A 21407-nucleotide genomic window follows, 5' to 3' on the forward strand; every position below is an offset into this window, starting at 1 on the left:
TTGTTTACTTATTTTGGCGAGACTTATTCCTGCTCCCTGAGATAAGGAGGAAACAGGTGAGAGAAGGGGGTAGTGGGAAGACCTCTAAAAAAGACACTTTTCCGGTCCGTGCTTCCATAAGTGGGTATGTCACAATCTTTCACGATCTATTTCGTCTTGAGCAAAAATATCACCATTTGCAGCTCTTTTCTGCATGAGATGAGCATTAAAGTGAAATGAATATGGGAAGTGCTTATTACATTAGGCAGACCCCCCCATTAAACCAGAGACTTTTAAGGATTTCTGCAAAGTTAGCTATGGGAACTAGAATCCAGGCTGAATCTCTCCAACTCCCCATTCCTGCCTCAGTTTGATCACTTTACAGCCTTCAGATGTAGGATCCCTTTCCCCTGACACATTTCCATTTTCTTGGTTTGTGTTGGAAGACAGTTCACGTGTGTCATTTTTCTATATTTGAGCAGAGGCACTGACTGCCTTTTTTGGAAAATTTTTTCAGGGATTCTTCTGTGGTGGAGAGCTTTGGAAGATTAATAGTGTCCCTCCTCCAGGCAAAGATCCAGCAGATTTAATCTCCCTTATGCGACATTCATTTTCCCTAAGCTTCTAGTGCCTCTCCTATAATGAAGCCTACCATGGCCCTCATCACCTAGGTTTCTGGTAATTGGGGCTCAGAAAAGTGGCCCCAATGCTTATTCCCAGTAAGTTACCAGTAACTTATATCCCCAGTAAGTTATTCACAGTTACCAGTGTTAGTAACCCACTGCTCTTTGTCTCTGATCCAGGAGTCTCATCTACCAGCATTCTTGATTCTGTGACAGGCTAACTTGTTAATTTACAAGAAGGCTAAAATCTCAGTCCTTTTATAGTTCTTGACAATTGTCTTCCAAGCTTTACCTCAGACCCCCCCCCCCCCCCCCCGCCACTTTCCCACGATGCCAAGGGGATGAATACCACTAATTACTGCCTTCTGCAGTGTTTCTTAATACATGGTTCCTAGTCCTCCTGCATTACCTGGGGAGCTCTCTAAAAGCACAGATCCCTGGCCCACTTTGGTCTACTTGCCTCTGTGAGAGAAAGGCCCAGGAATTTGCATTTTCACATACTCTCCAGTTAATTCTCAGGTACAGTAAAGCTTGAGGCCCACTGTTCCAGAGCTTCTCACCCGAGGAGTCAGATCTGGAGTTTTAGTTATGGATTCAAAAATTAACCTTAGAGGCAGTCTTTGAAAAGACCACAAGATGGAGCTAATAACCCTACCCTCCAGGCATCTCCCTGAAAATCTTGTTTTCTACTTCATTTTCTGTCACTGTGTTCTCTTATCTGTGTGTCCCAGTTACTCTGTCAATCTATGTGTTTTGCTATCTGTGTTTCATTTTGTTCCTACAGGGCTTTTTTCCCTGTTTATTGTGTCATTGGTTTTCTCAGACTCTCTGAGTGGGGCCACAAATCAAAACAGGTGAAGAGTAGAAATTGAATATATCTTATTTTCTCTAAGTGGAATTCAAAAGTTAGTATTCAACCAGTAAGGTTCTCCAGGTTTTCTGGAAATCCAGAAGAGACTTGGTTCTATTCCAAGCCCCACTACTAGCCAGAGGCATGACCCAGGACATATTACTTCACTTTTCTGGCTTCCTTTCCCTGGACTATAAAAGGAAAGATGGAACTAAATGCCCCTAAGTTCTCAGCAGCGCAGACACTCTGAACTTTTTTATACTTTGCATAATTTCAGTAAAGAGGGTGACTAATACTTACCCAGAGACCAGAAAAGAGAAATCTTGGCAACTATAACCAATCTGTCACCAGCTTCTGTTCCTTCTTTCAGTAGAAAGGAACTTTCTCGTAGGATTTTGAAGTTCAGGTCCTCCCTTGTACCTACTAAACTAATGCAAAAGCCCCACTGACAGTTCTCGCTGTTGGTAATTTGCCCTATCTGGTACCCCAGACATTCTTGCCAGGCACTGCCACATTCTAGGCCCCCTGCTATAACCATGAAAATTAATGTAAGGAATGACAACTATCTTTTAAGTGTTGTGTGAGGAAAAAAATCCTAGGTGCAGAAAGATAAGTATTCTTTTTTTTTTTTCCTTTTTAAATCAGTAGGCTTGAAAATGATTATTGCAAATAAAAGGAAGAGAGATTAACAAGATTAGATTTTTTTTTTCTTTTAAAGGCAAAACCCAACTATACGCTGCCTAAAAGGAGCCCACTTTAAATATGAGCATACAAAGAAGTTAAAAGAATAGAAAAAAAAGGTATACCATGCTAATAGGAGTCAAAGAAAGCTGGAGTGGTTCTGTTAATATCCAAAAAGCAGATTTCATTTCACAGAATATTACAGGGATAATATATAGGATGGCTGCTGAATGCAACAGTTGCAAAGCTGACAATTGCAAGAACCATTGCCAGACATAGGCAACCAGACGTGCAGACATAACTGAGCTTATTCAACAGAATTACCAAGGAAATCTTTGAGAAAATCACTGTAGTCTGATGCTTGATGTGGCACACAGTGATGGCTTAGGCCTTCTCTGAGGCCTAAACCATGGGAAAAAGGAAGGTAGGAGCTCTTATTTGGCTTGAATAATGCAGGGAGAACTTCCATAAGAAGTAGTGTTAATGCAAGTAGTTAGGAATACACTTAGGGTAGTAAATTGCCTGCCTCTGGGTCAGATTAGGTTGCAGACTTCTTTTATTTGATCCACATGTTTTTTCCCCCTCTGTACCATTTATCATATATGATCTTGTAAGCCTCAACTTTTTTTTTTTTTGTTTCGAGTGTTGATTTAAATTCCAGTTGGTTAACACATAAGGTAATATTAATTTCAAGAGTAGAATTTCGTGACTCATCACTTACATATGACACCCAGTGCTCATCACAAGTGCCCTCCTTAATACCCATCACATCTAGCCGATCCTCCCCTGTTATCCCTCCAGTAACCCTCAGTTTGTTCTCTATAGTTAAGAATCTGTTTTGGAGCACCTGGGTGACTCAGTCGGTTAAGCATCCAACAACTCCTGATTTCAGCTCAGGTCATGATCCCACAGTTCATGACTTTAAGCCCTGCATCAGGCTTTGTGCTGATAGCATGGAGCCTGCTTGGGATTCTCTCTCTTCCTCTCTCTCTCTGTCTCTCCTCTGTGCTCTCTCTCTCAAAATAAATAAATAAACATAAAAAAATGAGAATCTGTTTTCTGGTTTGCCTCTCTTTTCCCCCCATGTTCATCTGTTTTGTTTCTTAAATCCCACATATGAGTGAAGTCATATGGTATTTGTCTTTCTCTAAGTTATTTCACTTAGCCTAATACACTCTAGATCCATCCATGATGTTACAAGTGGCAAGATTTCATTCTTTCCAATGGCTGAGTAATATTCTATTGTATATGTGTACACCACATCTTCTTTATCCACTCATTAGCTGATGGGCATTTAGTAAGCCTCAACTTTTATATTTTTAGAATCTTTTAAATGTTTATTTATGTTTGAGAGAGACAGAGCATGAGTGGGAGAGGAGCAGAGAGAGACGGAGACACAGAATCCAAAGCAGGCTCTGAGCTCTGATCTCTCAGCACAGACCCGACTCGCGGCTCGAACTCGCAAACCGCGAGATCATGACCTGAGCCAAAGTCAGACGCCTAACTGACTGAGCCACCCAGGCGCCCCTATTTTTTTTTTTAATGTTTGTTTATTTTTGAGAGAGAGAGAGAGAGACAGAATGCAAGTGGGGGAGGGTCAGAGGGAGGGAGACACAGAATCTGGAACAGGCTCCAGGCTCCGAGCTGTCAACACAGAGCCTGACGTGGGGCTGGAACCCAAGAAGGGCGAGATCATAACCTCAGCTGAAGTCGGATGCTTAACCGACTGAACCACGCAAGCATCCGTGGCTGTAGACATGCTGAATAGCAGCTGCTCCCTGTGGGAGGGACATTTGTTCTCCAGTTTGCCACAGTCTCTATCCAGCTAGCTTCCCTCACATTCCCTGCCTTGCCTCTGTAGACACTCAAGCTTTCAACCCCTTGCCTGGATTTCCCCAGTGAAGGTTACACCTGGCTGCTATTCATCGTGAAGGAGGCAGGGTGGTAAAATACTCTAGTACAGACAGGCAACTTGGTAACTTGGCAAAATGAAATCTAAACTGATTTTCCATTTTCCAGAAATTTCTCTTTAAGCACCCAATTATTTTACTGCAAATATTTTGAGTAGACATTTTTTGAAATATATTGTATGATTTTTCTTTCTCTAAAACCTAGCATGCAGAACATCATTTGAACGTTCCTTCACGGTTTACCAAAACAGACAATAACTACTGTGCTATGCTGGGTCATAAAGGGGTGCCCTCAGGAGTTAATGCAGTAGGTAGGGTTGTTTGTCCCTATTCTGTAAATGGCCACAGATGCCTATGTTTTAAGTTGCTAGGCACTTTAGTTTTCATTCTTTTTCAGAGGTTCTTCTTGCTACCAGCACCAATCTGCCGGTCACAGCCTGCTCTCGATCCCTAGTTAATGCTTCCAACCTAGTGTGGGCTAGGAACAGACAGCCACATTTGTTAGAATTGCGGATGTCGATAATGGCAAGACAAGGTTCATACAGTGGCGCCTTTGCTTCAGAGCTTATCCATAGGTTGTGGGGACCTGGCGAGCTCACTCACAGGTGGGAGTAAAGGATTGAGGGCCGAGAAGGCCAAAGTCACAGAAGTCACAGAGCTGACTCGAAGTGGGCAGGGTGGGAGGGAAGGCTGCATTTCCACACGGCAACTCTATGGGAGCACCCTCCAGCCCACTGCCCTGCAGCCACGTTGGGGAGCCACAAAAGTGCCAGACAGCAGTGCCCAGAGTTGTGGAAACTGCCTGGCCTCTGTGGCACTGATGCTCTGCCTGTTGCTTTTAAAGGGAAAATAAAAACATTCTTCTGACTTCTCCAACTGCCCTCCCTCTTGGGTACCCAAATTAATTTCTCATTGGATTTAATATGGCTTTATTTTTCCCAAAGAGATTCACTTTGGCTTATGCCCAGGAATCTGTTTTTTTCCCTCTATGGAAAGATTTTATTTATTTTAACTTTTTCACTATAAACATTTCCAAACACAATATTAGAATGGTATAATTAACCCCCACATACCCATCATTCAGTTTATGTCAGTTATCAAATTTGCTATTTTTGTCTTACTTCTCCCCTCCACATTCAGGGGGATGGGTGTGGTGGAATATTTTAAAGCAACCATTATTTTTATTTCAGGAACACATTTTTTTAAGTTACAACAGTATATAATACCTGCCATTTATTGGTAGCTATGAGCCATAGCACTAGCAGGGAAATTTACATGTGTTATTTCTAGTCCTTAGACAACTGGGTCAAGTAAATTATTCCCATTTTATAGATGAGGAAATTGAGGTTCAGCCTTGATTTGTATACAAAAAAAAAAAAAATACGCTGAATGATAGTATATTAGGATGCATTTTTTAAAACTTTTTTTTAATGTTTATTTATTGTTTTAGAGAGAGAGACAGAACACTAGCAGGGGAGGGGCAGAGAGAGAGGGAGACATAGAATCTGAAGCAGACTCCAGGTTTGAGCACAGAGTCTGACACAGGGCTCTAACCCATGAACCATGAGATCATGACCTGAGTTGAAGTCAGACGCTCAACCAACTCAGCCACTCAGGTGCCCCTTAGTTAGGATGCATTTTAAGCTATGGTGACAGAAAAGCCCCCAATGCAGTAACCTGAACAATTTAAGTGTCTCTTTCCTTCTCATGTAAAAGTTCAAGTAGGCCCAGGGGTGCCTGGGTGGCTTAGGTGGTTAGGCATCCAACTCTTGGTTTCAGCTTAGGTCATGATCTCATGGTTCATGAGTTCAAGCCCACATCAGGCTCCACGCTAATAGCACAAAGTCTGCTTGGGATTCTCTCTCTCCCTCTCTCTCTGCCCCTCCCCTGCTTACGTGCATTCTCTCTCTCTCTCTCTCTCTCTCTCTCTCTCTCTCTCTCCTCTCTCTCTCTGTCTTTCACAATAAATGAATAAACTTAAAAAAGTTCAAATAGGCCCAGGCCATGTCTAGGGCTTGCTTGATGGCATTATGGACCTAGCCTTCGTTTCTCAACACCACAGACCAAGATGGCCACTCCAGTTTCCATCAGTAGGTGCAAGTGGAAAAGGAGGTAGTGGAGGCTGTGCCCATTCCCTTGAAATGCACGATCCTGAAGCTGCACACACAACCTCTACTCACCAGCCGTGGCCCAGACCTTCATCACATGGCCATACCTGCAAAGGAGACTGAAAAATGTCTTTATTTTGGGCAGCTTATGACTACAAACCAGGGATTCTATTACAAGGGAAGAAAGGAGGACAACCAGCAGTGTCTTTATGACGGAATAAAGGGTCCTTTTGAAGTCTAGGGCATGGTTTTGAGGTTTGTTTGTTGTTTTGTTTTTGTTCTGGTATCAGCGGTGGTCCATTTAGCAAACCCAGCAGTACCTGGTTTAATTAGAGGTAGATGTCCTTTGGTGATGAAGGATTTCAAGTATTTAATCCTTGCGCCCAGGAGTTTTTTTTTTTTTTCTTTGCTCATTTTGTTGTTCTTGTTCAGAGCACTTATAACCAGACTATTCTTTTAACATGAAATTTATTCTGATAATAAAATTATAGTATTGATTTTATTCCACTATCCATAATGGAGAGACCCCAATTACTTACCATTACATGCCAATGACGGGTTTAGGTTCAGTTCTGCTCTCTCCCACCTGGGTGGCTGTGGACAAATTATTTACCTTTTCCTCCTTTTCCTTTCTACCAAATAAGAATGCTACTATTTACCTCAATGAATTGTGGAGATCAGTTAGATGATGGATGAAAGTTCTAGTCACACAGCAAACACTTGACAGATTGTATCTGTTCAGATACATACGTAATCTCTCCCCACTGAACCTACCCTATTTAATTCCTATTCTTTTTTTTATTTAACTTTATTTTTTATTTTTTAAAATTTACACCCAAATTAGTGTATAGTGAAGCAATGATTTCAGTAGATTCCTTAATGCCCCTTACCCATTTAGCCCATCCTCTCCCTTTTTTTTAAGTAAGCTCCACGCCCAATGTGGGGCTTAAACTTACAACCCTGAGATCAAGAGTCACATGCTCTACTGACTCAGCCAGCCAGGAGCCCCTAATTCCTATTATTTCTAAAAATAAAATCATAGTATGTTATAGCACAATAGCATTTTAATCACCATAGGATGTATTTTTTCATACCAATCAATTTCATACCTATCATACCCATCAATTAAGTGGGGCATCACAATACCCTGTGAAATGGGTAGAAAAGATAGTACTTATTCCTCTACTCTCCTAGATTAGGAAATACAAGCTCAGAGAGATCCATCTGCTTGCCTAAAGTCACGCCTTTCCTCTTGACTGGATCCTTCCCATGTGCAGGTTAACCTGTTCCACTAGCTACCATCTTAAACAAATGACAAAACACACAATGAGACATAGGTAGAATCTTTTAAGAACATTTATACAGAATTCTAGGCTCTGGGAAGCATTTCTGATAGGTTTTTTTTTTACTAATACTGCATACAACACAGGCAGTGTATCCAACCCAGGGAGTTTCCCAAGGTCCTCTTAATAAATAAAACCTATGATTGTACGGTGCTAGGAGCTAGGTTTCAGAGCTTAAAAAAAAAAAACAAAACAAAAAAAACAAACAAAAAAAAAAACCAAAAACCTCTGAAGAATTCAACATGCTCCAAAAATTTTGAATATCTGAAAATTTCTCAAATTACAGCCCAGCCAGATTGTAGGTTATGGATTTGGCCACATGATGGCAGCATACACAAACTCACCTTTTCTTAAACCTATTTGGATTAGTCTTGCTCCTTCGTTCCCATTGCCTCCGGCCCAACACAGACCCTCAACTGCTAATGCAAGTATCTAACCTTCACATCATTCAACATTCATCTCCTCATTCCTGTGCACAAGAAGACAGAAGGGCCCCCCATTTTCCGAAGCCCTCTAAAACCTGCAGTGGCGTCCAGGAGTCAGCTGATCACACTTTGAGAGATATTTGACATTCTGGCTTTGTGGCCTTGGACAAGTTAAGGAATCTAAGCCTTGGTTTTCTTTTCAGAAAGTGGGGGAAATTAAATGAAATCACGTAAACTGAAAGCTTTCTTAGCAACAGTGATTGGTGTTGAAACTTGCTCACCAAATGCTAGATTTTCCTTTTGTTCTCCTGGGGTGGCTAATCCATTGAGTTTGGGGTTACGGGTGAGGGAGTATCAGGGGGGTCACCACGTGTGCCAGGCTGTCACCTATGGCTGCACAACTCCGGGGGCCACCATCTTCAGAGACGACCCTGTGAATAGTATCTTCTAGAACTCCGGGAGATCCTAATTCTTCACAGGACACAGGATGAAGAAGTTTGGGGCAGGGGCTCTGGAGAGGAGCTTTGAGGTTGTGGGGGACATTGAGGACACACCAGCTTTGCGACCTTATGCTAAGTCCAGTTCACCTCCTCCTACTCAAGGGAAAGTCAGGAATTTTTCTAGCAATAGGGGAAAAAGGGTTTCTAAGTGCCCTTGAGTCACTGTCTTGAATTTCACTGCCCTGCTGGCCTGAGTAAAGACGTGAACCAGCCTCTTTGTTTGGGCAGCCAAGTTAGCTGATATGGAGATGGGGCCAGGTGAAGGCTGCCCAGCTTCTGTGACAATTCTTGTGCTGCCCCTGGTCCTGCCCTCTCACAGCACAAGCACCTGGATCAGTTCTGCCAAAGCCCCTGGCAATATTCACCTGATCCCAGTGTCCCATCAAGGGGCTGGGGCCACTGTAGAAGTAGGGGGGAGAGGGGGAAGCCCCGGAGGGTCACAGATGCTGAGATTATGGGAGGCAGGTAACAGCCTCCCACTAGGAGCCTAGAGAGGAAACACCAACGTCTAAACGTGGCCTCCAAAAGCCGGCCTGTGGAGTAGGAAGAGGGAGGGGTGGTTGAAATTCAGAGGGGTCAGCCGCTCACAGGGCACGCAACAGCAGAAGACCCCTTCTGGGGTTGGGAGAGGGCTGCCCAGGTGGGCACGTGCAGCTCAGGGAATTGGTGGTGGCGTCTACTTCAGGGTTTATGGTAAGAGGCTGGAGCAGGCACACACTCAGCACCACAGACAACACACCCCACCCTTTAAGGAAGTGAGGAGGAGAGCAGCAGGGGTGTGGTTAACTAGGAGGAGGAGAGGGGAAAACACAAACCTGTCAGCCCTGTTACTCAGCGGAGGCCTCCGGAGCCACCGCGGATCCCTTACCTGCCGCAGCCCCTGGACCCACCTGTACCTGCCGCGGCGCAACCCGCGCCTCACCTGGCGGAGCCGAGGAGCCGTCGGAGTCGGCGCTTCTCTCGGTGTGAGTCCCCTCCCGCGATCCGGGCTGAGCGCCCAGCCAGAAGTTGGAGGCTGGACGGGGTGGCAGGGGGTGGCAGGGGGTGATTCCGAGACTGGGGGTACCTGGACCGGCCTGAGAGTTCCTGGAAAAGGAACTCAGGAGTCGGAGCTGCTGGTGCACCGCATGCCCGGGCTCACTAGCCCTCCCCAGGGGTAGAGGGATTCTATTTTTGGAGTTAATTTGAGACAGAAGGGTGTTTCTCCCTCTTTGTCCTCGTTAAGTATTCGTGGAGGGGAGGCGTGGGGGGGGGGGGTGTGCAGATGATGAGAAGGCACCAAAGGGCCACCTGCCTCTAAAGGTTAGACCAGAGAGCAACAGACTAGGGCTTTCAGAATCCGGTCACAGGTGCTGCCTCAGAGCCCCTCCCTGCGTCCTGCCCTCTCCCCTCTCCCCATTCCCTTCAGCACCCCCACCCTGGTCCTATTCCCATGCCCTTCCCACTGCTCTGGCATGGACTTCCTGCCCCCCTAGAGGGCATCTGCTAAATCGAGCCCTGACTGGAAGCAAGCTGGGAGGGCTCTGAGAGGGGAATAGAGGCAGAACTCCAGGGTGTGTGTGTGTGTGTGTGTGTGTGTGTGTGTGTACTAAAGTTAGCACTCCCTGCACACTGGTTCTTTGTGAAACTACCTTCTAAGGGCCATGAAAGGGTTAAGTTCTGTGCTGCCTTCTCCTGCTGTCAGGCTGTGCGTGGGCAAAGCCTTGGGTGGGTGAACAAGGAACATATGGGTGATGTTCTGAGCCCACCGAGCCCCACCACCTGCCCTAACCCTCAGCCATCTGACACTGGCATCTCCCCACACCCCAAACGTGGGGCTTAATCCAATTAGACTCTTTTAAAGGGGCCAGGGGGAGAAGGGAAGCAGAGTTTGGACACAGAGGGGGCATGTGCCAGGAGGGTTTGGGAACCCAGGAGGAAGTTTCTGCTGACCTGTAGCTAGACCTGAGCCCACAGGGACAGTTGGTCTGGAACGATCAGGTAAGGGACATGAGCAGGCGCTCTCTCCTCACCTGAGTCCCGGCCAGGAAATGCTGTTGGGGAGCTAAGCCCCAGCTTTTCACAACTCTGAGGGAGGGAGAGGAGGCAGAGATGAAAAAGTGAGTAAAGATGGAAGGGAAGGAGGAAGCAGTCACATTCAAGAAATGCAGCTCTGCCTGAACATTCTTCATTCATTCATTCATTCATTCAATAAGCATCTGCTGAACTTCCCACCTGAGGTCACATGCTGGTGCTGGGCGTGGGGAGACACGGGTGCATGTGACCCGCCCCTGCTCCCTCGGGCATGCTGTAATGGGAAGGGGCAGTGGTCACAGAGTCAGGGAAGACTTCCCGGCAGAAGTGACTCTAGGTGGAGATGCTAAGGATCCACAGGAATTAGCCAGATAGCGGGAGAGAGGGAAAAAGACCCTCACAAAGCACAGTTAGGGCTAAGACCTGAGGCCAGAAGCAGCATGACACATTCAGGAAACTGAAAGCAGTGCAGTGTGTTCTGAGCATGGAGAATGCAGGGGCGAGGTGAAGCTGGAGAGGTAAGTAGAGACAGCTCCAGAAGGGCCTGCTCAGGCTGCCATGGCAACTCGTGTTGGAGCAACGCTTGGGACCTAGAGCCAGGCGGGAGACTTCCCGGCATGCCTCTGACTCTAGGGTGGGGTTGCTAGATTTAGCAAATAAAAACACAGGACACTCAGATTTGAATTTCAGAGAAGCAATTAATCTTTTTCTAGTATAAGTATATCCCGTGCAATATTGGGACATACTTATACTCAGACGTTATTTATTGTTTCTCTGAAATTCAAATGTAACTGGGTATCTGGTGTTTTATCTGGCAACACTTCTCTACAAGAAGGCTGAAGATGCTACCATGCTGGGGATAGGCAGGTGCCAGGAGAACAGTCTCAGGGCGTATTTATCTTGTAACCAATCCTCCTGGATTCCAGTTTGGGACTCCTTCACTGACTGACTGTGTTATTTCTTTCTCTGGTTTTTAAAATGTTTATTTATTTGGGAGGGGGACAGAGAGAGGGAGAGAGAGAATCCCAAGCAGGCTCCACACTGTCAGCACAGAGCCCGACACGGGGCTTGAACCATGAGATCATGACCTGAGCTGAAATCAGGAGTCAGAAGCTTAACTGATTGAGCCACCCAGGTGCCCCTGAACATGTTATTTCTTTAAAAAACAAAAAAACAAAAAAACTTGGTCCACGTGTTTATCTACACAGCTGAAGGACAATGATGCCTCAGAAAGAAATTGGGCTTTGGAGCCTGACGGACCTGGATTCAAATCCAAACTTGGCTGCTTGCCCACTGTGAGGCTCCGCACAGACCACTCAGCCCCAGTATCTCTTTTCTGAAAGAATACAGGAATACTTGGTTGTCCAGGCTGTTGAGAGGGTCAGTGATAATGCATGTAGTTGCCTAGTGAGTGCTAAGGAAAAAGTGGCAGATACTAATTTTTGTAACACCTCCATGGGGATGACCAAAGTGGTATCCACCAAGTACTTGGGGCTCATTGATTTCTGTTTATATTTACCGAGCACTCCGAGATGCCAGGGGAAATAATGTGGTAGGGTCCTGCTTCTAGTGAGAGAGTGGGTTAGCTCCTGGGCAGAGAGGGAGAGCCCGAATTGGCTTGTGTTTTTCCAGCTTTGCCATTGCCTTCGAGTATGACCGGCTGCTAGGGGAGAAGATCCCCAGCTCTCCTCTTGGAGGAAAGTGGGTTGGGGAGAGGCAGTGGCTCAGGGCAGAATTAACTGAAGGGAAATGTGAATGAATTAAAAGAGAGAATCCACATAAAACACCTAGCACAGCGCCTGACACAAACAAATGCCCTATAAAATGTGGCTGCCCTTATTCCCATTTTTACAAGTAGCTTATTAGAAAAATAGCTTTCAGGGGTGGATGAAGAAAGGGCGCCTTGTGAACCATGTTTGGACTTTAACAGGGGCATTTGTGAAAGCAAACTAGGGGCCTCCGAAAAGGGAACCCAGAGGGAGTTAAGAATTTGTTAAGAGAAAGAGGAAATGGAAATTGTGTTCCCCTTGTGGGAACCGCTGAAAGAAAAATGGCCCCTCTTTCCAATGGCTAAGCCTCCCCATCCCCATGCCCAGTGATAGGCCTTTTGTCCCCAGCTCTTTAGAGCAGCATTTGCCAAACAGTGTTCAGAGAAACTCTATGCCATGAGATAGTTATGGGTGTTCCATTAGGGAAATGTTCAAATGAGCTGGCTCTCACAGATTTGTCATGCAAATTTGCACAGTCAAGGTTATGATAAGTCCTGCAGAAAAAGACTCCTGTATCACTGGGCCTACTAGCATTCTGTAAATTTGACTATAGAACTCTGGCAGGGGTGTAGGGAAACCTATTATTGTTTCATAGGAAATAACATTTCATATCTAGTGACAGTTCATGTGGGTACAGTTCTGGGACCAAGCAGGTCTTTCAGAGGACATTATTCATCACATAACTCTATCAGGGAGGGATCTAATTTATTGTTGACTCAGCGGTGTCCAACTTACAGAAGATCTTCAGGGACTGAGCACTTATGTAGAGCTGTCCCTGCACCACATATCCCCCATGGACAGAAACTCCTACTCATGTCAACCAAAATCTTACTGCAACTTACCCCCATTTCCCATTGTTCACAGAGAACCCTGGGGAAAGTATGGCTCTTATCAAGTAGCCCTCTATTCTGATGGCAGTAACTCAGTGCCCTGAATATGGCTAAGGCAGGCACAGTTGGTGCGGGAAGGGAAGGAAGGGAGCATACCTGGGTAGACCCCAAGTGGTAGGTCTCCCAGCCTGTAAATTTCCCCCTGCCCAGGAGTGGCCTTGTGGCCTTGGCCTCCCAGAGGAATGGGGCTCTCGGGTGGTCACACATGGGTGGCTGGAGGTACCCAACTGCTGGCATGTTCAGGGCTGCAAGGGTGGTGATTAAGAGAAGTCCTTGCTGGCTCAGTGACTGAGGGTTTCTCCTAGACTCTGGGTCATTTCTAGGGTAGAGGGGGAGGAGCAAGAATAGTGGCCTCCGCAATGCTAACATGGCTGGTAGTCCTATGGTCAAGTGCAAAAGCTTGGAGTCAGTCAGCCAAGCTTCCAGCTCCAGTTCCTGGACTTGTTGCTTGACATTAGGCAAGTCACGTAGCCTTGTCCTCCTCATCTATAAGACAGGTGAGAAAGGAGGCAGGCAGTTGGAGGAGGGGGGCTGGGGTAATAGGCATTTATCAACTTACATGGCCTATTTCAATATTTTAACATCCCTTTTGCCTCAACTGCACATAAAAGAAATCCCGTCCTTCGGGGCGCCTGAGTGTCTCAGTCGGTTAAGCATCCGACTCTTGATTTCTGCTCAAGTCGTGATCTCACGGTTCGTGGGTTCAAGCCCTGCATTGGGCTCTGTGCTGACAGCATGGAGCCTGCTTGGGATTCTCTGTCTCTGTATCTGCCCCTCCCCTCCTTGCTCTCTCTCAAAATGAAAATAAATAAATTTAAAAATAAAATTCAGCCCTTCAACAGGCACGCAGTAGGCGTTGAATAAGTATGGCTCTCCTTATCATTCTACTTTTATACTTAGGGTTCACCTGAGCTGGTGGGGAAGCACCTGAGGGAAAAGGCCATCTTCTGAGGGCTGGCACCCATGGCTTCTTGCGTGTGCTGTCTCACTGACCTGCATCACATCTCCAACAGTTTTTGCGTCTTGCCCCCCACTGCACACCCAATTCCCCATGCTTGATGAACAGCCTGGGCCTAATTAGCTATTTAACCATTAAAGAGACTTTCTACTACTGTCCATCAGACAATGGAGTCTGAATGGTCACTTGAGGTGTTGAACAAGCTGACAAGCTTCATGAGCTAGTGGCTTCACTCTCTTGGGGTTCTCAGCGTCCTGTGCAAAGCTCTGAGCTGTGTGAAGGCGTGGCTGTGGGGGAGGGGACCGTTTTTTGAGTCACTCTGCTGTTTCCCAAGGTATAATTATTACTCATGATGACAGTTTGATTAAGAGAGCAGGCTGGAGGCTGCAAATTCCGATGCCCTTTTTACCTAGACACAACGGATGGATTGGTGGGAACACAGGGGTGGTTCCAGGTGGGCTATGGGTGGGCGGCAAGAAAGGACACTCCCCTGGTCAACGTGATTAGAACTAACCCCAACTACTGCCAACATCCATGGAAGTGTGATCCTTCCCCATTTCTCTCTTGGGGACTGTTCACTAACATCTTCCTTCCAGTGCCCTTCTTGCCTTTTATGTCTTTAAATCCACCTACAAAGAATCTGGCCACATCACTCACTAGCTGGGGCCTCACAGGAACATACCTCTCCCAGTGTTTAGAACTTGACACTGGGTTTAATTGTTATCTCATGAGCCAGTCTCCCTTTCAGTTAGGCCAATTCTCCCAACACCTTTGAGGGCACAGGACCACCGGTCCCCTTTCCTGTGCCCCTTTTTCTGAGGGTCTTTTTCTGAGGGTCTGCCCACCGCCTGGATCTCTCAGACTCTCCCAGCTGATGCATCCCCACTGGGACAACTGAGGACCCTGGAGGTTCCTTGCAAGCCTTCTGGGAATTCTCTCCCGCACCCCCTCCAAGAGTTTGGGCTTTGTTTGCTCTTGGGGGATGGGAAGGGACAGGGATCTGTTTCCCACCAGTGAGAGAACAGCCCCTCTGGTCCTGGCCACTGGAACATCACATCTTCTTGTTTCTAAATGATGTAATTTGCCCCGCCCCCTACTTCCTCCCTAGCCTCAAGCACATCTCTGTTCTCCAGGAGCTTTTGCAATGGGAACCCAGCTCCTCTCTTGGGGTGTGGGTTTACACTCTCCCACACCTGTTCCTGCTCCAGGCAGGTTAGCAGAGATCTGACACTCCAGCATCTCAGAAGGCGCCGTTATCAGCAGCCGGTTACCTTCCCTCCTCTATTTTCACAAACACGGGCTTCCAATGTACAGTGATGTGAACCTAGGCAGTCATAAGTGGCTTGAGTTCCCAAGCCCCTGGTGCAGGCAAGTTGGGAGGCTGGGTTAGCGGACGGCTGATCAGAAATGAAAACAAGACATGGCTCCAGTTTAGATCCTGCCATTTGCTAGCAATGTAACTTTGGAGGGGGAGGGTGGTCTCTTCAGTCTTGCAGACCTCCCTTTTCTCACTTAAAAATGATGAAGAAGTACAGCGTCCTTGATTAGATCCTTGAGAGAAATCCTTGACTTGTGTGAAAATGCCCTGGAAAGCACCGTAGGCACTCTACCTAGAAAGATGAAGAGTTGTGGGTTAGAGCCTTGACTCTGTCACTTTCTACCTGTGTGGCATTGCCACACAGAGACTTAGTTTTCTCATTTGCAACTTGTTCTAGATATTTGTTTCCTTTTTCTCCCCTCTTCACCTCCTCGACTCTCAGGGCCAGTCTTTCTTTCCTTTTCTTTTTTAAATGTTTATTTATTTTTGAGAGAGAGAGAATGCATGAGCAGGGGAGGAGCAGAGAGAGATGGGGGACAGAGGATCCGAAGCGAGCTCTGTGCTGACAGCAGTGAGCCCAATGCGGGGCTCGTACTCACGAACCATAAGATCATGACCTGAGCCGAAATGACTGAGTCACTCGGGTGCCCCACGGTCAGTCTTTCTTTACAGGTGAGGGACTGTGTCTGTTCTCAGTGAGTTTACAGACTGGTTGAGGAGGTGGTAAATAAAGATACGTAACTGTAAGACAAGATGGGGACTTGCAGTGCCATAAAAGGCACCCATAAAGTTTGATGATGTCAGAGGATGGAGAGATTATTCTGTCTGGGGAGTCCAGGGATGCTTCCTGGAGGAAGTGGAATTGGAAAAGCTCAGAAAGGATGGGTAGGGTCTGGCCGCAGAAACTTGGGATGGTGCTTGTGGATAAAGAAGAGAGTAAATAAAAGCAGGGAAGTGGGAAGGCCTAGTCTGAATGACTCACTTTGGGTGGAGCCGAGGCTGTCAAAGGGCAATAAAGATAAGGGCGGAAAGTAAGATAAGGCTTCAACCTGGTGGCTGAAAAGTTTGAACATTACTCTGAAGGCTGCAGGGAGCCTTTGGACTTTATGCTGAAGGCTGTAAAGAGCTGTGGAGATGTCAACTTGGGTGAAGGGGGCCCTGATCAAATTTGGGCAGTAGCAAGTAAAAAGGATCTGAGAAAAGAGAGCTTGACATTTCAGGAGGAGCAGCTATGATATGTTACAATAATTCATGTCTTAAGAGTCTGGATAAATTCAGGATGATATGGGGTCCTGGAGATATCTGCTAGTCAATTGGAGGCTTCTCCATTCTCCGAGTTGAAATCGGTCCTTAGTTGAATGGGAAAGCTGTAGGGTTCATGGGAACATCAAATTGTTTACGTTATACCCAGAATTTGCCATTCTCCTTAATCCCCTCCTTCTTCCACACTTTTGATTCACAGAGAAGCCCTTTCCCACAGCCTTCATTTTTTGCTAGGTATGCGCTAAGTGTCAGCTTGTCTCCAGGTTTAATGGCAACCTCCTTGAGAGTCAGTGAGCAACTTGCACTTAGATCTGCTGCCCCTCCATCCACCCTCATCAGTTCACGTGACTCCAGGGCTCTACTTCCAGCCAGGCCCTCCTCCCTTCAGCCCCCCACTTCCAAGAGTCTATAAGACATTTCCACTTGAGTAATTCATCTTAAATGCTACATGTAGGAAACCAAGTTCATCAGTTTCTCAAACAAAACCATCTCTTCCTCCAGGCGTCTTTCCTGTTCATGTAGTGGTCTTTCTCCTAGAGTCCCAAGTTGGAAACCTTGAAGTTCTCTTCCCTTTCTCCTCTTTGCTTTTCTCTGCTCATGTCTTACCTATCCCTAATCCTGCAGATTCCTCCTTCATGACTCTCATTTCTGTCTTCTCTTCCCCCACCCCCCTGCAGCACTGCTCTAGTCCAGGCCACGCTGATTAGCTAATATCCCCTAATATTATCTAGGAGCCTCTCTCTTTCCTTCTTCCAGTTCCCTCAGAAGCTCCCATGACCCTAGACAAATCCAGATCCCTTAAATTTAGTCTTCAGTGCCATCCATTATCCGGCCTTTATCTACCCTTCTAGCTCCCCCATACTTTCCATGCTAAGCTCTTCACCCTAACTAGCCTGATCTGCTCACTGGTCCCCATCAAACATTTGCTCAAGTCCTGGTCCTGCCCGAAGCCCTGCCCACCTTCCCAACTCTGACAGAGCTTCTTTGCCTCCTCTGATCTGCCAGAATTTATTAGCCCATCCCAGTGTGAAATTCTTTGGGGGCAGAGAGGTGCTTTTCATTTTGTTCTCCTTCTTAATTGACTCAAGTCCCAAAGAGTGGAGATTCCATTTCCCTTCTTCCCTACACACTGGTGCCTGGCTCACTGGGCCAGATGTGGATCTGCCTCATTCCCTGTGCTGGCATCTCAGCTGCCAATGGCAACAGAGCAGGAACCTCATTCCCCCCAGGTGTCAGGTTGTGCTCTTTGTCTCTTTGGATTTGTGGAGGTTTCCTCAAGCCCTGGGACAGGAAGTCAGAGATTTGGAGCAAAAGCTCCATAATCTCTTTATAAGCTACTCCTGTGTCTCTCTAATCCCTGGATCCTTGCCTTTGTCTTTTCCCTCATCCTCCTGCTTATTGAGCTCATTTGAATCAGACTGAAGGACAGGAGAAAGACAGGGTATAGGAAAAAATGCAGGGAACCTGGTAGAGGGGAAACTGCTTTGGGAATATGGAAGAGAGATTTGCAAGGCAGAGGTTGGCGGTTTTTAGTAACCCGGACTTAAGCCTGAATGTGCACAGGCATAGGGTTTGCCATGGTAACTGCACTCAGAGCTTTCTGGATCCTGCAGTCCCAAGATTGGAAAATCCTGAGTACACATTGGCTCCTTTATCTCCAGAGAGTGGCCCTCCATTGGCCCCAATGTACCTCTGAGCCCTCTCCCTCTTTCTCTTCCTGACTCTCTATGTAGAAAAACTCTTCCTGCTCCCGTTTGCTAAACACTTAGCCTCCAATCTGTGTTCACTCCCAGGGAAAGGCATGAGGGGCAGAGAGAACCCCACCCTGAGAACGGGAGCCCTGGGTCTGGTCAGTGGCTGCTCTGTCACTGTCCCTCCACATGATCTTAGATGAGTCACCTGGGTAAGCCTGTTCAAGTTTCAGGGTTTTCATTTGTACATACAATAAGGTTTGGGGACTTGTTAACAAGTGGACAGTTTTCCTCAAAGTGGATCTTAGGCAAAAGCTCAGTACATAAACCAGGTAAAAACAAACCCTCCCAGGGTTGAAGCAGGGAGGCAGGTGCCTGCTGGACCTTAAGCTCTTCCACAGTGGTCCCTGGGTGGTCTCTGGGCCCTCCATGCATCTCTTGGGGCCTGGGTCATCTTGGATCCTTTCCAGGCCTCCAGTTCTGGAGATCCTTATTGTTTGTGTGTGGTGGGGGCTGGAGAATGGGTCTGGATTCAAGTGGATTCTGTAGATAATGATCTCAAAGTAAGGAATCCAGCCTGGGGTAGGGCATGTGTATGTGTTGGGGTAGCAGGGTACTGTATGCAGAACTGCCTGAGAGCAGATGCATAATTTCCCCCTCTGAGCCAATGCACATACATGATAACGGGAAGAAAGCACAGAATTTTCGTCTGAGCTCCCAGGAACCTACGGCACCCCCCAAATATTAGGAATGACCCGCAAGGTTTTATGATGTGTTTTACCAACTCTTCACAGAAAGTACTTCAAAATTGAGCTCCATTGCGATTCAAGCAAACTAGGCTGTAAGCCCTGTCGAGGTCAGAGCCATGCACTGAGAGTCCGTGTTATATCCTAAGGATGCAGCTGGTGCCTGACACTCAGTTGGCGTTTGATATGCACAATGTGTGCCTGAAACTGACCATCTGTGTACCTCCCAATAAGGAGGTTGTTAAAAAAAAAAAAAGCTGATGTGAATATGTAAATGTTTTAGAGTAATATTTAATACATTGTTTCAGTGACCTGTTTAAAATCACATCCTGTGTAAAATAATACATTGAATTAAAATATGGCTTTTCTCCAATGCCCTCTGGTACAAAACCTTTAACACTCTCCTCACATCTTTGACATCGGTATCCTTCTCACCACTGGAACCAATTTTTTGAGTCAGCAATCCACGTTCTCGCCTATATCATTGTCCCTACATTCTAAAGAGAGTTGGTTACCTCTTTTTGTTCCAGACTGTGTTTGTTTATTTTTGAAGAGCAGCTCTTATGAGACCTAATTCATACACCATAAAATTCATCCTTTTAAAATGTACATTTGGTGAATTTTGATGTATTCCCAGAGCTGTGCAGTGGACACCACTGTCTGATTGCAAAACATTTTTATCACCCCATAAAAAACCGCATACCAAAAGCAGCTGTTCCTTAATTTTCTATCTTCTCTCCCCCTGCCAGCCCCTGCAACCACTCTCTGTTTTTATGGATTTGCCTATCCTGGACATTTCACATAAATGGAGTCATGCACTAACGTGACTTTGTTGTTTTTTTTTTTTTTTTTTTTGACTGGCTTCTTTCGCCTGGCATCACGTTTTCAAGGTTCATCCAGGTCACAGCATGTGTGCCGCCTTCACTCCTTTTTTATTGCCACATAATATTCCAGTGTATGGATATACCACATTTTGTTTACCCATTCGTTAGCTGATACACATTTGAGTTGTTTCCATTTTTTTGACCACGTCGAATAATGCTGCTATGGAACATACACGTATCAGTTTTTATGTGGACGTACGTTTGCATTTCTCTTAGTTATCTACATAGGCGTGGAATTTCTGGGTTGTGTGATACCTCTGTGTTTAACGTTTTGAGGAAGAATGAAACTGCTTTCCCCAGCAGCTGTAGCATGTTACATTCCCATCAACAACGTGTCATGGCTCTAATTTTCCTGATTCTCATCAATGCTGGTTATTGTCTGTAATTTTGATTCTAGCTATTCTAGAGGGCATGAAGTGGTATATCATGTGGTTTTCACATGTATTTCCCTATAATGACAAATGATGTGGAGCATCTTTTCATGGACTATTGGCCCTTTGTATGCCTTCTTTGGAGAAAAGCTTAATCAAATCCTTTAGATGGTTTTTTTGTGTTTGTTTTTGCTGTTCACAATAAAACCACTTCATGCATTGCTTTTAAAAAAATGATCTTTTAAATGTTTTCTTTTTAATAACAAAATTCACACTTGTAATTGGGAGGCTATGCCCTCAAGAAAAGTTACTGAATCTATATTGTAGTACCATGCTGCCTTAAAAAAAAAAAAATCAGTTAGGTGACCTTTGTAAGCCTCCTTTGGGAGGCATTGATTGAAGTGGTATCAGGCTAATACTTTTTCTCAAACAGTATATTTTTATTCAAAATAGAATAACTGAGAGGGCAGCCCATACTGTGAAATATTCTGTTAGGGCTAGAATATGTACTTCCTCTTTTCTGACAGCTAATTTGGGAAAGGGAAGAGCTTTACCTTATATTCAAGCATATACGATACAGAAAAATAGATATACAAAAACAGATGGATGGATGAATGGATGGATGGATGGATGGATGAACAAATGACTTTAAGAATGAATGAATTAATTAATGAATGAATTAAAGAAGGAAGAAGGAATGTAAGCTAGTGAGTCAGTCAATCAAGCAACCACACCAATCTGTCCCTCTTTATTCTCTCTTAATTCCTGCTGAGAAAACCAGCACTGGTCTTTAATTTACACTACATATAACCATATAGAAAATTATTTAAAAAACAAGGTTGCAGTTACAAGTTGGAAATACGACACTGTATTTTCTGTTGCCTGGAATATTGTTATCACTTCCTTTAAAATGGGAGAACCTGGGGCGTCTGGTGGCTCAGTCGGTCAGACAACTGACTCTTGGCTTCTGTTTGGGTCATGATCTCATGGTTCTTGGGTTTGAGCCCCACATAGGGTTCTGTGCTCACATTGTGGAGTCTGCTCGGGATTCTCTCTTTCCCTCTCTCTCCCTCTACCTCTGCCCT

At 45.7% G+C, this 21407-nt stretch overlaps 1 protein-coding gene across 1 annotated transcript in view; it reads left to right on the plus strand.

Moving 5' to 3' along the window:
- The first annotated feature begins 9197 nt into the window (after window positions 1-9197).
- PTK2B (protein tyrosine kinase 2 beta) overlaps window positions 9198-21407 on the plus strand; it is a 126052-nt gene continuing 113842 nt past the window's right edge. The window contains 1 exon segment of the mRNA XM_030312656.2: window positions 9198-9384. The gene's annotated coding sequence lies outside the window, so the exon portion shown is untranslated.

This window comes from Lynx canadensis, chromosome B1 (assembly GCF_007474595.2).
Source record: "Lynx canadensis isolate LIC74 chromosome B1, mLynCan4.pri.v2, whole genome shotgun sequence".
Lineage (NCBI taxonomy): Eukaryota > Metazoa > Chordata > Mammalia > Carnivora > Felidae > Lynx > Lynx canadensis.